General features: G+C 39.7%; 1 protein-coding gene across 1 annotated transcript in view; it reads left to right on the top strand.

The window, feature by feature from the left end:
* Window positions 1-650: 650 nt before the first annotated feature.
* The window catches only part of TRPC5 (transient receptor potential cation channel subfamily C member 5), a gene marked incomplete at its 5' end in the record, with an annotated part of 332,647 nt that continues 323,309 nt past the window's right edge, over window positions 651-9,988 (top strand). Inside the window, one exon of the mRNA XM_081115377.1 lies at window positions 651-791. The remainder of the gene's footprint in view (window positions 792-9,988) is intronic.

Below are 9,988 nucleotides of genomic sequence, written 5' to 3'. Positions count from 1 at the left end.
AAAGGAAAAGGAAGAGCTCAGGGTTGGACATTTTGGGAGCTAGGGGTGGGGAAGAGAAAGGGAGCGCGTCTCCTAGATTTCCCCCCCTCCCCTCATTGCTTTTCTCTCCTCTTCGCTGTATATAGCATTTTCCAGAAGCGGCTGCAAAAGGGGACAGAAACCTAGTCTGGAAAGATTTTGAGGGGTGGCTGGGGCTTCCGCCAGCTTCTACCTAATAGCTGGAGCTTGAGTGTGCGTTTTTATATGTAAGAGTGTGAATGCGGTTTCTCTCTCTCTCTCTCTCTCTCTCTCTCTCTCTCTCTCTCTCTCTCCCTCTCCCTCTTCCTCTCTCTCCTCTCACCTCCTGTGTCAGTTACCCCTGTCAATTCCCCCGTGTCAGCTTCTTCTCTTGCTGTTATCCTGTGCCTGACTGCGTGAAGGGAGTGCGGGCATTTGAAGGGGCCCAGGTTAGCTCTGAGAACCAGGAGAAGCTAGTGAGAGGTAGAGCAAAGAGTTTCAGGGCGCTGACGAAGGCGAAAGGTACAGGAGGGCCAGCCAACGAAAAGGAAGTTTGGAGATGATTGAGGATCAAAGAGAGAAACCAAGGTAGGAGCCAGTACTTTCGTCCCTCACAGCACCCCGCCCCTTTTGCTGTGCTCATCAGCCCACCCGCCCAGCAGCCTGGAGGCCCTGAGCTGTCCCAGGCAGCTCTTTGCGTGCTGCGGGAGAAGAGTCCTGTAAGGTGGCTGCACCGCGATCCCTGGCTCTGGGACACCAGACGACGCAGATCTGAATACATCACTTGGCCAGGGGTAAGTGGACAAGTGGCCCCGTGCCCTCCGTTTTGATGCAGGAGCAGCTTTGATGCAGGAGCGCTTCCAAAGGTTGGGAAGGTGCAGGTTGAGTGAAGGTGTGGGGATGGGGATGCTGAGGGCTGGGGAGCACTGGCTGGCTGGCTGTGGGCTGGGGTGGTAGGGAGCAGTGCAAAGGCAGCAACAGATTGTCTTTGGACCCAGGGAGAGAAATGTAGTGGGAGGAAACTCTAGGGGCATTGAGATAAGGTGGCTATTGGCAATGACCAAAAACATCCTTTTCACTTGGGATGTTCTCCTAAACCAGAGCTTTGCCCTACCTTTGGACAGCGATCTGCTCCATCCCTGGGTAGGTACTAAGCTCCCTGGGAACCTGCTCTCCTGCCTCTTCAAAATCAGTCCTGGAGGTGGGCATGGGAATAAGAACACTGGCCCTTTTGCCAAAAGCCACTTCAAGTTGCAGAGGGTGAGCTCATGGGGGTTCAGGAACAAGAAGAAGGCACTTCTTTTTGTTTTATATTCTTCAAATTTAAGAAATGGCCAGATTAATCTGCCTGGCTTCCTTAAATGAAACAGGAAATGCAGACTGGGGTGGGGGGTCAGTCAGATCTCTGATCTAAAGTGGACACCCTCCTCCCTGCAAACATACACACTAACTTGGGCAGTCATGTTCATCACACACACACACACACACACACACACACACATACACACACACACACACGTGTACTGGGCTGTATTCACAGATCCTGATCTTTCTCCCTGGTTTCTAAGAAGGAGACTGGAAGAAGGACTTATTCCACATTTCCAACCTGGGCTCTCGGGCCATAGTCAGGTGTGTGGTAATGGCTGAAGGGCTAAGCAGGTGTGCGGTAATGGCTGAAGGGCTAGCAATGTTATCACTCCCACATGAAATGTCTGGAGTCTGGAAACCAGCCTGAAAGACAGTATCTTTGAACTTTACCTGAGTTTATTGTACAAGTAGGAGAGACAATAAAAAAATGCTCTTTTTAAATATTGTTCATGTCAGCTCTGGCTTCAAATGAGAAATAATTACTCCATTGACATAGCACTCAGACCCGCTTGCCTATTGCTATATATATTTATCTCCATGGCATTTAGCAAATATGGCAAGTTTATATGTCAGCATTCAAAATTGTCTATTGTCAATCTCGGGCATTTTTGGTATTCTACAGATTATCTATATCATGTCTCTTTTCCCATAAACTCTTAAAAAACTGAGATATAAATGATGTCAAATGTAACCTTTCACTCAATCTTTAACAACTGCTTATTCCAAATCAAAAGGCATGGAAATACATTCATGTAGTACCAAGTTGGTTTCAAAGCAAATGGTTATCCTGGGATAAAGGAAATAAACAGGGTCAAGAGGAGCCTCTGTCACCCTGTTTGCAAGGTTGAAGGAAAAACTGAATGCCACTTGAAATCTATGTTTGGTCCCTGAGAGATGCTGGTTTCATGAAGTTTCACCATATATTTTGTGTGTGTGTGTGTGTGTGTGTGTGTGACGCTTTCATATAGTGTGTGTGTGTGTGATGCTTTCATATAATGTGTGTGTGTGTGTGTGTGTGTGTGTGTGTGTGTGTATTTTTTCAAGGACCCGGATCAACCCCATGCTACAAATCTGGGCTCTGTGTGCCTGTAGCAGAGAGGAGAGCAGTTGAATTTGTGCTTCCAAAGCACCCAGGCTCTTCTATTAAACTTTCTGCTTATTACTATGTTACTGGAATACAAAGAATTACCTCCTTCCAATTCAGAAAATGAGAGAAACCAATTTTTGCATTAAGTGGAACTGTTTATGTGGCATCAGGCAATTTGTTCTAATGCTCACTGCTGAGGGACAGAATGGAACGAGGATTACTCAAGCAGGATCTGAAAAGGTGCCCATTCTGTTACTTTTTAAAGGAAATCATAAGAAAATATCTTCTTAGATAGATTAAAATTACACTTTATCACAAATAGCAAAGACCAGGCTGCAGACAGGTAGGAAAGAAGTGGCAGTTTCATACTTGGGAAGAACTGAAAGTGTCAACAGGGATGAAGCCTAAGGTGTAGGCCTTTGCTCTGTTCTTAGTGATGTATCTGGCTGCCGCAGTGGATTCTGTTCCATGGTTCCTCAGGGACAAGGAGGTAGGCAGTGCAGGGATCCAGAACCAATGATATTGCCAGTTGTATTGACACAGGTTCACTTGACTTCAGTGTATGTTCCAACATAGAGACCTAGATTATATCTGCCATCTCTACCAGCTATAAGAGTGATAGTCCTATAATCCCCTTCTTCTTCAAATTAACCACCAAAATCAGAATGTCACACAGAAGCACAGCACTTAGAGAAGGCTTGGCCAGAAAATTAGAGGAGGAATAGGACAGAACCCAAAGATGTTTTGAAATACATGGAAAGAAAACCATCCTGGTATTTGGTTTCCTTTACTTAGGCTAGAGATAGAATTAGTCCAGAAAATTGATTCAGATTGAAGCACCCTAAAATTGCTTACAATTTATCATATAAACCCTGAGTGAATAGTGGTAGAATTCCTTAGAACCAGAGAATTTGACATGTTGGAGTACAGTTTTACTTTTGCTATCTCATTTCACTCCTTAGCATATTAAATTCTTATCTACTAGCCATGCAGGTGCTTAATTATCAAATGAATACTTCAAATGTGTCATGCTACTTTCCTTCAGCCTGCTTCCAAATATTCGAAGTTGTCTTTTGCCATGGCTCCACCACTGAAGGAGAGGGGCCAAAACATTTCTACCTGCTTTTCTTCTGCCAAACGTCCTCATTTTTAGCTAAGTACACTAAGCTATTCAGAAATCTCTTGTTAGCTGGGCAATATGAGGGGCAGGACATTTCTCCCCAAGGTGCCACCAACCTAATTTGGCCTTGTCATTTTCCAGGTTATCAGGGAGGGGTATGACAAAGTTTTCAGCCTGAAAACAGGAATGATATTTCATTCTAGGCATAATTGAGCTAATCAACCCCAGATTAGGGATAAATTGAGACTAGCCACCAAGTCCAGAGCTTATAGCTGAGCTTTCCATAGTGTCATCCTTTCTAAAACTCATATGCCTTTCCTTCTGTTGATGGGTCTCTTAAGCCCTTTGTCCAGTGAGACTAACCAACCCATCCCAATAGCAAAGGTTGAATTCTGAATGACTCAGCTGTGGTCTTATAAACAAACGTGTACATCATGTTCCACTGAGTAAGAACAGATGATTTCAAAATAATAATAATAACAATAATAGTAATACCTGCTGGAACAAAGCAAAAATTACAGTTCACTGGCTCAAGGGCACTTTGCAAGCTTCCTATGTTTGGTTCTCTATCACCCATTGCAGATTTGACACTTAAATGCAACTGCCCCAGCTTTTTGCCTTAGCAAAAGAAAGAAAGAGAAGATAGTGCCAAACATGCAAGGATCATGGCAGAATCCAATATCTTCACTTCATCTATAGAGAAATTGCAACCCAGAGAGTAGAAATGATGAAATCACACAGCTAGTTAATGACAGAACCAAAACCAGAATTCAAGACTGCCTGCTAGTACTAAATAAATTTCCTAAAGCTCTGTGGAGATCTCTCCAAGAAATCAAAAGGAAACTAAAGCCAGGTTTACTAAGATCACAACCCTCTACTTCCATCCCATACTCATAGTTACATGTTTATATTTACATGTTCATTGCCATATATTTGTGACTTGTCTTCTTAATCCCCACTCCCCTCTAACACACACACACACACACACACACACACACACACACACACACACTTACACACACATGCACACGCACACATGCTTCTATTTTGCTAGCTAAGAAAACATGGCATATTTCTACAGCTAGCATATTCAGGTGGAGGGCAGAATTAAACATGATGAAGATTTCACTGCTCACACTTTTCTTGCTGATCTTGTTCACAAGGCGCCTAGAAAACTGAGTCTCTGCAGCTCCCTATTAATTTTAAGTAATAGAAGCTGGTGAAATCCAGTGACTGTGGCTCTGGTTCTATACGCTCAGTCTTGGATTGGCACCCATAAATGCCCATGCACGCACGCACACACACACACACACACACACACTTTCTGAAAAAAATTAAAACAAAGGAAATAAAAAAATGCAAGTCAGATGGTTTTATAGTAGACTATGATAAAAAGAAGTTTTGTTAGGAGTCTGGGGTGGTATTGTTTCTTAATTCCTTTCCCTAGGATCTATGCTTGGTTTCCATTAATCCACCTCAATACTAGTCAATAATGGAGGTTGTTGCTATAACTTTCTTTTAGAATCTGAGAAAATAGGCTGATGCAAACATGTCTACTACAGCCCAGAAGGAGGATGTGGAGAACTTTTACATTATAGTGAGGATATTACAAGGTGAAGAAAGAGAGGCTAAGATGAAGTGGGCTTGGGTTTTGCTATTCTAAGTGTGGTCACCACACCAGTAGCACTACCATCCACTGGAAGTTATTTATAAATGCAGAATTTTAGACATTTCATTAGACTTACTGAATTGGAATCTGATTTTTAAGAAGATCCTCAATGATTTGTTTGCATACTCAAGCTTGAGAGTCACCGAACCAGAGTTTATCCCCAAAATCATCTGAAAGTCATTTGAGAATAGACAATGTGTGCTAGGCATTTAGGGACAATTCATGCAGCTTATCACTAAAAATAAAAATATAAAATTCCACCAGGTCCACTTCTCTCGTTATTCAGCATAAAAGCATTAAGTGTAGGCAAGAGTGATTATTCAAAGGGAGTCCACAGGATTGTTCTGTTTACCAGAAGAACCTGGGTTTGGGGACTCACACAAACCTGAGTTCAAATCTTAACTGTGTCCACAAATAACCAGCTGTGTAAATTAGTACCAGATACTTTGAGCCTCACATACCTGATCAGTATAAAGGGATTAACATTGAAATTGAGTTAATAAGAAGACTAACTGAGACACTATCTATAAGACACCAACCTACTGTGAACAATCAAAACATGAAAGATATTATTATAAGTAATATGATTTAGCCAATAATTTTAGTTTTCTAGAAAACTCATCACTTGATGTGATGTCTTGAGGTACCTAGCATCTTGGTGTGAATCACATTGGGATTTTCACAGATATAATACTAAGAAAGACACACAAAAGTATTTGAACAAACTTGTATGCATGCAAAAATAAATATTATTCTGGAAAAATTAGAGGTGTCCCTAATCACTTCACAGAATAAGACTGAAGTCAGAAGTGACCCTATTCTATACGGCATGTCTCAAAATTATCAAGTTAGAAAGTTAGTTAGTAGTGAGGTTCTTTCTGCATGTTTGCACATATATGCAGTAGTGAAACACATGTACATACAGACCTAACCAGACAGAGAGAGAGAGAGAGAGAGAGAGAGAGAGAGAGAGATCCTTCAATGGACCAACTATGGAAAAATCAAAGATGAAACAGCATTCTAGGGGCAGAAATAAATATTATTGGATTTCTGGTCTGATAGCAATCTGTAAAGATGGGCAAATAATAACTCCTACTACACAGAATGAATATGAGATAATATTTGGGTTAAAACAATGGGTTAGATAAAGACATAGCAGAGAAAGTCAATAAATAAATATTTCTTTTAAAAAAGTACGTTTTTATTGATTTGAGGGAGAGAGAGGGAAAGAGAGAAACAGATGAGAGAGAACTATGGATGGTTGCTTCCTGCATGCCCCTCTATGGGGGCAAAGCAGAGAAACTCAATAAATATTTCTTAATCATAGCCAACAAAAGTGGCAAAAATGTTACAGATAATTCCCCAGCTTACCTACAATGATTTTTCCTCCAGAAACTAGTGGTGTTATATAAGAAATACTTTGCCTTTCCAACATCTTACAAAGGTCAGCTCAACAACAGTTAGCACCTGGAGTGCTCAGTTATGTGCCAAACGTTTTACACACAGTATCTCATTTAAATCATCACAACAACTCTATGAAATGGATACATTATCATCTTTATTTTGCAGATGAGCTCAAAGGAATTAAATAACTTGTTCATTTTATAATTTAATAACATAGGTAAATATTATGCCTACCACTATTTTATAGGTGGGGGAAAAAAGCAGGTCCTACTTTCTCCCCGCTCATAGTGCTCTCTACCTGCTCAATTTTTCGCACCTGTAAAATATGGAACTGGAGGGCATTATGCTAAGTGAAATAAGCCAGTCGGAGAAAGATAAATATCACAGGATCTCACTCATATGTGGGATATAATGATCAACATAATTTGATGAACAAGACTAGATTGATCTAGAGACAAAAGGTAGGGGAGGGGGAGTTAGAGAGCAACCAAAGGACTTGTATGCATGCATATTAGCATAACCAATGGACACAGACACTGGGGCAGTGGGGGCTTGCCTGGGGTTGGAATGGCTGGATGGGGGGGGGTCAATTGTGGAAAAAAAGAGACACATGTAAAACTTTAGACAATAAAAAAAGAAAAAAATATATGTACCTATGATTATTGAATTTTATAACTTCCAATAAATTTTATAAATTTCAGTAAAATCACTAAGCAGTAGATTCTCTAAAGAATTATTGATTGGCATATCTAATCTAGACAGCCTGATTGCAAAGATACAGAAAGAGACACCACAAACTCTGGGTCCCATTCCCTTGGCATGTTTGAAACCTCAAGCTTCTTTTGGAATAGAGGATGCCCAACATCTGTTGATATTTAAGAGGATAGACAATATAAATCACTAATTGATAAGATTTCTGGGATCACCCTAAATTAAAAATAGCAATTGCTATCAATTATTGAACATATTTGTATTAGTTCTTTATTGTGGCCATAACAGACCTCCACAATTTAGCAGTTTTAAATAACACTAATTTATCATTGTTATAGGTCAATAGGTCAGAAGTCTGACTTGAGAATCATTAAAGTAAAATCAAGTTGTCAGCAGGCCTGAATTCACTTCTGGAGGCTCCAAGGAAGAATCCATTTCCTTGCCTATTCAGGTTGTTGCTATAATTTACTTCCTTACAGTTGTAGGACTGAAGTCTTGATTTATTTGCTGGTTGTCAGTTGAAGGACATTCCTAGCTTCTAGAGGCCGCACACATTCCTTGGCCCATGGATGGCCCCATTCTTCCAACTTCAAATCCAGCAAAGGCAGATTGAATACTTATCATGCTTTGAATATCTTCTGCCTCTTCTTCCTTTGCATCTCTCTCTAACTATCATGCTTCCCTCTCTGCTTTTAAGAGCCCATGTGATCACATGGAGCTCACTGGATAATCCAGAATAATCTCTCCATCAACCTGAATTCCATCTGAAAAATCCCTTTTGTCATATAACTTAACAGATTCACAGGTTCTGGGATGTATTGACATATTTAGAGGGTCATTATCCTGCCTACCACAATATTCTTTGTGTTGAGTGGTACAAGTACGTTATCTGAATCTTCAATACAGTCTTTTGTGATAGTTATTATTATCCCCACTTGACAGATTAGGAAACAGGATTAGGCAAGTTAAGTTACATGCCTAATATAACATAGCTAGTCAATGATGGAGGAAGGATTAGAATATTGGTCTCTCTTCCTCCAACTCTTGCATTTTCCCTTGGCCTCCTCATTGCCAGAAAGCTCTTTTGTTTGTTATTTTTATTTTCCCTGTTGTTATTCATTTGTGCTTTCTCTTTTTTATTTAAATGACTGACTAGGTAATTTATGTCTACGGTTAAATAATCAAAATACATATATAAAAAGGCATTTAATGGAAAAGCTTGCTCCTAATCTGTTTCACATCTATTTTATTGCCACAACCCACCCACCCCCATTTTATTTTTCCCTCTAGAACTTCTGGATGAAAGTACAAGAAACTGTGAATTAATGTTCAGAAAAATCTTTATTTCAAAACAAAATCTCTCAAACTACAGCTCAAATCCATTTTGTCCTTTTGTAGTATTCTCTCTACAGTGTAACTTTGAAAGAACTAACATCCGTGTTAAAGGCCAAGTCTTTGGACCAATCAATTATCCAAGCAACTCATGATTATGCCCACTTTAAAAAATGTTTTATATTCCCTTTGGCCCTGTGACACTCACCTGAATACTCTGTACTCTGATGCCACCATATTATCCCACCAATGTTATCTGAAAATTCCAGAATACAGGAATTCCAGTATTTACAAAGGGGAGACAGAGGAGAGAGAGAGAGAGAGAGAGAGAGAGAGAGAGAGAGAGAGAGAGGAAGAAGAAGGAGGAGGAGGAAGAGAGAGGAGAGGGAAGGGGGGAGGGAAGGGGAGAGAAGGGGAGGGGAGGGGAGAGGAGGAGAAATGTCCATAGTGCAGTGGAGAGAAAACATAACAATTCATGAAATATAGTTATTATCATTCCATATAGTAATAAGGTAATTCTATTTTAGTATAAATAAGCCCAATATCCTTTTTATAAATAATCTTTAAAATTTAGAAAGCTTTCTGTCTAACTTGCAAAAAAGAACATGGAACTCTTGCATAGCTGTAAATATTTAAACAGATTGCCCTATAGTTTGGTAGCATGTTATACAGAAACAGGCACAGAAAACAAAAGATGACAAGTTTGTTTAAACAAAGGATTGAATAAAATTTATAACAAAATCAGTACACCACAGTTAATTATTTTTGTTATCCCTGCTATGAATATTGTTCTTTAGCTATAACTTGAGTACTGCTTCTTCCCAGCATAGCAGCTGCATGCAATACTTATTTTCCTCCTAGTAGCATAAAATAGAACACATTATCATCTTCTTTCTAGTTTCCATCCTTTGAACCAGTGTTTTTCAAAATGTGGGCAAATGATTCATTATTTACTGTGAAATCAGTTTGGTAGTTCATCAGCACCACTATTTTAAATGAAATAGATTAAAAGAGAAAAATATGAATCTCATGTATTAAGAGTAAACATTATTTCATGAAACTTTCGTTCAGTATTTTGTGTATGTGTATCTGTGTGTGTGCAAATGTGTACATTGGTGTGTACTAGTACAGTGGTCAGCAAACTCATTAGTCAAAAGAGCCAAATATCAACAGTACAATGATTGAAATTTCTTTTGAGAGCCAAATTTTTTAAACTTAAACTATATAGGTAGGTACACTGTTATTAACTTAATTAGGGTACTCCTAAACTGGCCTTTGCTAAAAACATCCTCAATCTGAT

Source organism: Myotis nattereri (assembly GCF_964212035.1).
Source record: "Myotis nattereri genome assembly, chromosome: X".
Taxonomy (NCBI): Eukaryota; Metazoa; Chordata; class Mammalia; order Chiroptera; family Vespertilionidae; genus Myotis; species Myotis nattereri.
The sequence above is the reverse complement of the archived record's forward strand: the minus strand, read 5'-3'. Positions and strand labels throughout refer to the sequence as shown.